We start from the raw sequence: 6,481 nt of genomic DNA, 5'->3' as shown, positions 1-6,481 counted from the left end.
CTAAATGACTAAAATGTAAAAAATGTAAAATGGATAGATCATTAATGGTCTGACATTATATACTAACTGACATTGTACAAAAAGCCCAATCCCCAAATGATGTCCCCCTTTTGTCCACATGCAGTAACCCTTACACAACACCTGAATGTCCGGCCCTAGTTGGTTGTTGACACACAAATGAGCACACAGACACACTGGCTATACGTGATCCAACACATTGGCTTCAAACACCACATACAGCCGTGTAGCTGTTTTGCACATCAGAAGTCCAAACGCTGAGGCCTACACATACATAAAAGCTGAGCACTTTCAGGGAAAACAGAAAAAAAAGTACAATAGAGAAAAATTTATATCAGATACATATATTTATACGTTTTGACCAAATACCAAGCTGTACTCTAGAGGTGTGCTTTGATTGTTGTCGCTATTTACGTGTGGTCCTCACTGTCTTAAACTATCAATGTTTGAATGTATGAGACCTCTCTCCTCTGAGGTAATTGATCTTGGATGTTCTTTGGATGTTACATATTTAGCTCTATTAGTATTGCACTGGTTGTGAATGTATTTGGGAGACAACGTGAGATGTCCAAGTTGACGTAACAACTACTTTTGAAATGAATATACGATCAATCATTCCACTTTCCACCCACTGAATTTCAAACTACCTTCACAGATGTAGGGCTTACGTTACATTATCACACAAGTATTATAATGTATGTAAGTCTGTGAAGGATCACACAAAGTATCCAAAAGCACAGATAAACTGTGGATTTGCTAAACAATATCACAACCCTAAAATAGTAACATTTATTTATTTTAGTCAAAATGTGTAAAATGTTACCTTCATTTGATCCTTGTGTTTAAACGTCTTGGCTTTGTATTTTCCAACAGACAGTGTTGGGGGAGCAGATAGCCTATGGGAGTGTGACTGTAGGTTGGCAGAATATGACTGGGTGCCTCTGGTGTTGTCTGATGTGGTTTTAAGGCCTAAAGCCAGGGGCCACGCTGATTCTGTGCCCAGGAGTGCCCTACCTCATCTGGAGACAGTCTCTCCCTGTCTCTGCAATGGGCACTGCATTCATAGGCTGCCTTTATGTTATTCACTGCCAAAGCTTGTTTCTTTTATACTTTGTTTCTTATTATTTGTCTCCTCAAATCCGTCGTAGTTTAGATTTCATTTGATTGAGTATTGTATTTTGACATTGTTGAGTTTTGTACCACATAGTTATGTAATTTGTACTTTATGATGTGACTTTGTGGTTGTCCTAGCTGTTGACGTTGTGGTAGCTATCATTACCTGGTCTTTGGGAAGTTAGCCTGAGTTTGGGGAGCTCACATCTGAAAGATCATTAATTAAACAGAGGAAGGTCAATGCTGATCTCCACTTGTAGGGTGTACACGCTCCCTTTCTAGAATGACTTAATTACTAATTACTATATGAATTAATTAAACTTCTGTGCAATTGTGACTGTGGTGTTAATCAGTTTGTATGGAGTCTGAGACATCAGCTAGATGCATGGTTAGAAGTCTGGGAAGCTTGTTGTCACAACCAGAGAATATATATCTAGGTCACAATCAGACTTAATTTCCAAAGTAATGATGGCACCTCAAGAATTAACCAAAACAATTATAATTTAGATTGTACTGTATTTTATACATGAACACAGACACACAGTGCTACCAATGGGTAGGGGACAAAGCACATGTTCCAAAAAAAAAATAGAATAATCTGTAGCCTAATGAAATCAACATGACCTCCATTTCTCCCGTCATTCACTCTGACATCTCTGCTGGAGTCCTGAATGCTGGGTAGCTAGCTGGGATAGTGGAGGTCCCGGAGTTTCGCGTTTGCCTGCCTGTCTCTGTGTGATCATGCATGTTTTTACTGCAGTGTTCCTCTGTGACGCATGGCTCTAACCAGGCCCTCTCGCACCGAACACCAGAAATGCTTGCACTGCACTGTGTCTCTAAGAATGAGCTGTAATCAATATTGTATTTTGAAATAAAAATGAGTACATAAATATTACAGTGTGCATTTTATTGTCAGCAAATAGCTTTTTTTTTTACTAAGCCCTGGCATATTAGCTCTAAAACTGCACCGTGGAATTACTACTGGTGAGAAGGGGTGATTAATGATAACAGGTGAAGTGTGGAGGCTGTAAGGCTGGGTTATGGCCAATGCACCAGCGTGCTGCGTGTAGCTACTACCATCGGGCAGCATTGACAAAACATCCAAAGACTTAATCTTGCTGGGCAGAGAGGGGGGGGGGGAAACTGCGACTCAAGCTGCAGATAGATTTTCTCTCTCTCGCTCTACACTTCCATTTTTCTCTCCCTCTGGCTCTCTTAAAGTGAGACAAATAGAGGGAGGAAGGTCAGCTTTTCCGCTGGAGCCTGGAGAAGAAGGGAGGGGGGAAGGCGGAGGGAAAGAGGAGGAGAGAGACAGAGGATGAATGTGTAATACACGTAGTGCAGGTATCTGGGTCTCAGTGGGAGGGTTCTTAATAAATAGGCCGGGCGGGGGTTTGGATCACAGCAAGGTCAAAAGGTCACTGCAGAGTGTGGCGTGATAAGCCAACTGAGGGGTCTCCGGCACAGACAGGACTGAAGGGGACAAATGAATGCTCACAAACTCAGTTACAGACACACACACGTACTCCGTTGCACAGGTCAAATCCTACTCAGACATACTAGGTCAAAAATGCCGCAGCTGCTGTCCAGTGCCAGCAATTATATCACCTCAGCCGTTTGCCCTAGAGTCAGTTAGGTATAGGTATAGGTATAGGTGTGTGTGTGTGTGTGTGTGTGTGTGTGTGTGTGTGTGTGTGTGTGTGTGTGTGTGTGTGTGTGTGTGTGTGTGTGTGTGTGTGTGTGTGTGTGTGTGTGTGTGTGTGTGTGTGTGTGTGTGTGTGTGTGTGTGTGTGTGTGTGTGTTGGAGGTGTGTATTTGTGGAAGGAAAGGGAGCTGCCAACACTTAAAGCTGGAGTATTTGGCCAGGAGTTCATTACTGAAACAGTTAATACTCCTAAATAGCAGTCAGTAAATCTGGTCTCAGAACATAGAACTTGGGAAGACCATTGCCAAGCAATTTATTCGTTTCTCTATTGGGATCTTAACTGCATTACATAACACACATCTAATTCCTCCAGCACTCCAGTCTTCAGCTCTTAAGTCATCATCCCATTGGAGTTATTCGCTCTTTCTCTTTCCTCCGCTCCCTTTAAAACACCTCCTCTCAATTCCGTGAAATCCTGATCAAGAGAAATAGAGCTTATCTGAAAATCGGACTCCCTCTCTGAAGCCTATATTTAGTTCCTGTTAGTCATGCTGATTATAAAAGACATACCTCAACAGAACTGGGTCTGATGAGAGCCACATACTGAATAATAAGCCCAATGATGAATTTAAGTTATTTTTTTCACAAACTGAAAAATATATGTACTTTTCGGTCTCAGAGGAAAGTACTATTTCCTTAAAAGTTAGATAGAATAGTTTCAAACCGCTCTTGAGAAATATTAACAATGAGCGTCAAAACATTTAATAGTTACAAACTTACCCAGACACGCAGCGCCAGATACATGACTGTTGTTTCTCAGTGCTAGACAAGATTAGTCTTACCCACTTGAGAATACTCCATGTTGTGGCCTATTGATAGGTTCAACTCCGTTGTGGATTACTCTGGTTGGTTCGCGAAGAAATGGCCCAGTCGAAATTGATCATGAAAATAGTCAACCCCACAGCTTCCTCTTCCCCAGAGTACCAAGGCCCTGGGCAGGTCTGAGGAAGCCTCCCTAGAGAACATGGTGGTGGATGCTGGAACTGTCGACAGAGGACACATCCCACCTGGACCCCAGCCATTTCAAAACAGGCATCTGACTGCAGTATTTAAGCAAAGCCAGCAACCTGGACTTCCGAACACCTCCGAATAATACTGTTAACTGCTTTAAAACAACAACGGCAGTGTATCTTTACTTGTCTATCTGGACGATTGTGGCGTTGTTCAAATTGTTAGTGGGTTAGCCATCAATGCACATAACAACTTACCCATCGCAAGCATAAAAACTCGAATCCACCATGATGACATGACAAGACATCTAGCGGTAAATCCTGTCTTGCAAAAAGATTATGTCTACAGAGGACTCCCCAGAATGCATTGTGCCCATGCAAAGATTGCATCCAATTGTAACGGATCATGTCCATCAGAAAAACAAGCTGCGACTCTTACAGCCCAGATGTTTTAATTTAGTGTTGTATCAAGATAGATCAAACATGTTGATCCTGGCATTAATCAGGCACCAGTCAGATTTCTACGTCAGTCAAATCCTCAGATGTTTGGGTCAATGGTTTCCCTCCCCCCCCAAAAAATCATCGGAAACCATTTTTTCACAGTGACGCCCATCAAATTCATGGAGTTATTGAATCTCTGACATACTGTACTCCATTTGCTCTACAACAGTCATACTGACTCCAACTTCTAAATACAACAACGTGAACACTGCAGTCCATCTCACTGAACAGTACGTTTCTCGGGCTCTTTGTAGCCGTACTTGTCAATCTCACTTGAGACAGGTCTTTTCAATGATGTATGCCACAGAGGTTACGGCTGAATGCAGTTTACATACATAATAACATTCCATGCAAATTCTTACTATCCCACATAAAAGCACCACATGGTGCTGAAAATGAAGACGCCGAAGTTATCTTGAGAGGTCACCTGAAAAGATTCAGTTTACAATTGCTTACCGTAAGAATACAAAGTTTATGTTTTTTGGGGGCCTAATTCACAACATGTGCAATACTGCCCGTTAAACAGCTAACTGCAATAAAGCAAGTAATACCTCTATCAGAACTTATAGGTACACACAGTATTGCTCCTTACACAATGATGTCACTGCCAGCCGTTACACAAGAACATATCATTTGGATAAACTACCTCCAGAACCGGTCATCATTTTATTTTACTCCACGCGTATAGCAATCGCCCGTACAAACACACACACATTTGACTACCATCACACGATGCAAAACACTGAACGTACAGTAGTAGAACTATAATTAGGAATGTGTGGCAACAACATAGGGGTTCAAAACTTCAGACAAGACGGTCACTCACCTTGTCAAGGTCCCCGTGGCGGAAAACAAAGAAATAAAACAATCTCACTGACACCACACGTGCAAAACAAAGAGTAAAACGAAGGAGCAAAAAAGAGAACTGGGGCCCAACCTATCTTCATCCATTTCCTCGCATATAGGCCTTACTCTGAGCTCTGGACATGCACTGGCTGCTCCGAGGGAGAGAGAACGTGTGTGTGTGTGATAGAGAGAGGGAGGGGAGAAGCAGAGGGTGGACGGGAGGAAGGCAGGGAGAGACGGATGGTGAGGGAGGGAGGTAGGGAGAGAGGGATGGTGAGGGAGGGGGGGGAGAAGAGCAGCTCTGTCCTCCTTTCCTTTCTATGTCTCGCTGAGTTCTTACTGGGATGGCTAAGGTCACAGTTTTAAATCTCAGGTAGGCGAGGCTCGATGCACCATTTTACCTTCTCAAAGGGAGGGGACATAGTGAAGGCAGAGACCGAGAGGGAAGGAATGATCGAGAGAGACTAAGGAGAGTGAATGCTAGGTCAGTGCTGAGCATTCTATATGCGTAAATGTCTCTGAAGACTTTCCCTCCTCTGTCTCCCCTCCAGCTGTCCTCCAATCATGTCCTCCCTCGCTTCCCCTCCCCTCCCCTCTGCATCCCTCTGCTGCCCAACCCTCCCCTCCCCTCCTCTCTCACTCTGCCAAAGAGTGTTGCTTCATCATGCTCCCCTCAGTTACAGTAGTACAGGGAAACAATCCATTTCTTGTCCGTCCCACCACCATGTTGTTCCATCCATAGAATTACAGACAGTAATTTCCTAGGATCACTATGGTTCCCTCTCCTCAGCACCCAGAACTTTACTCTTCGCTCAGTCTCCAGGTGAGGGGCATCTCTATGCGTTTCTTTCTTATACTCCATAGGTCTCCATTGTGTGCTTCAGAAATCCAAATGTTACGTTTGTCCCGTTTAAGTCCAGCGACAGCGCACAATGACAGACTTCAGAATCCCAGGTACTCTGTGTTGTTTTCCTTGCTCCAAGTCATGAGCGCTATAGATACTAAGGCACGTATCATCCACTATAGCCACTCTCTTCGCTGTCCGTTCCCTGAAATATACTCCCTAAACTCTTTTCATTTATACCCTATCGTCCTTCCAACCTTCCCGCCACTGGCCATGGTCTCACCTATCCCGTCTCGACCGTCCGACTCCCCTCCCTCCTTCCCTTCCTCTCTCCCCTGTCTCATATCTCTCTCAGTTGATAGCAGTCACACCCGCCCTCCGTCCTCTGCCCAGCGCTATACTGCAGACTACATAATGGGAATTGCTTCCTTTCCCAATCCCTCCCACCCCTCTTCCTCAACACACATGGTGCTGCAATATGTAACCCAAGGTCACATCGTCCTG

The sequence above is a fragment of the Salmo salar genome, chromosome 20, assembly GCF_965601325.2.
Source record: "Salmo salar chromosome 20, fSalSal1, whole genome shotgun sequence".
Classification (NCBI taxonomy): Eukaryota; Metazoa; Chordata; class Actinopteri; order Salmoniformes; family Salmonidae; genus Salmo; species Salmo salar.
Note: the sequence above shows the minus strand (reverse complement) of the source record.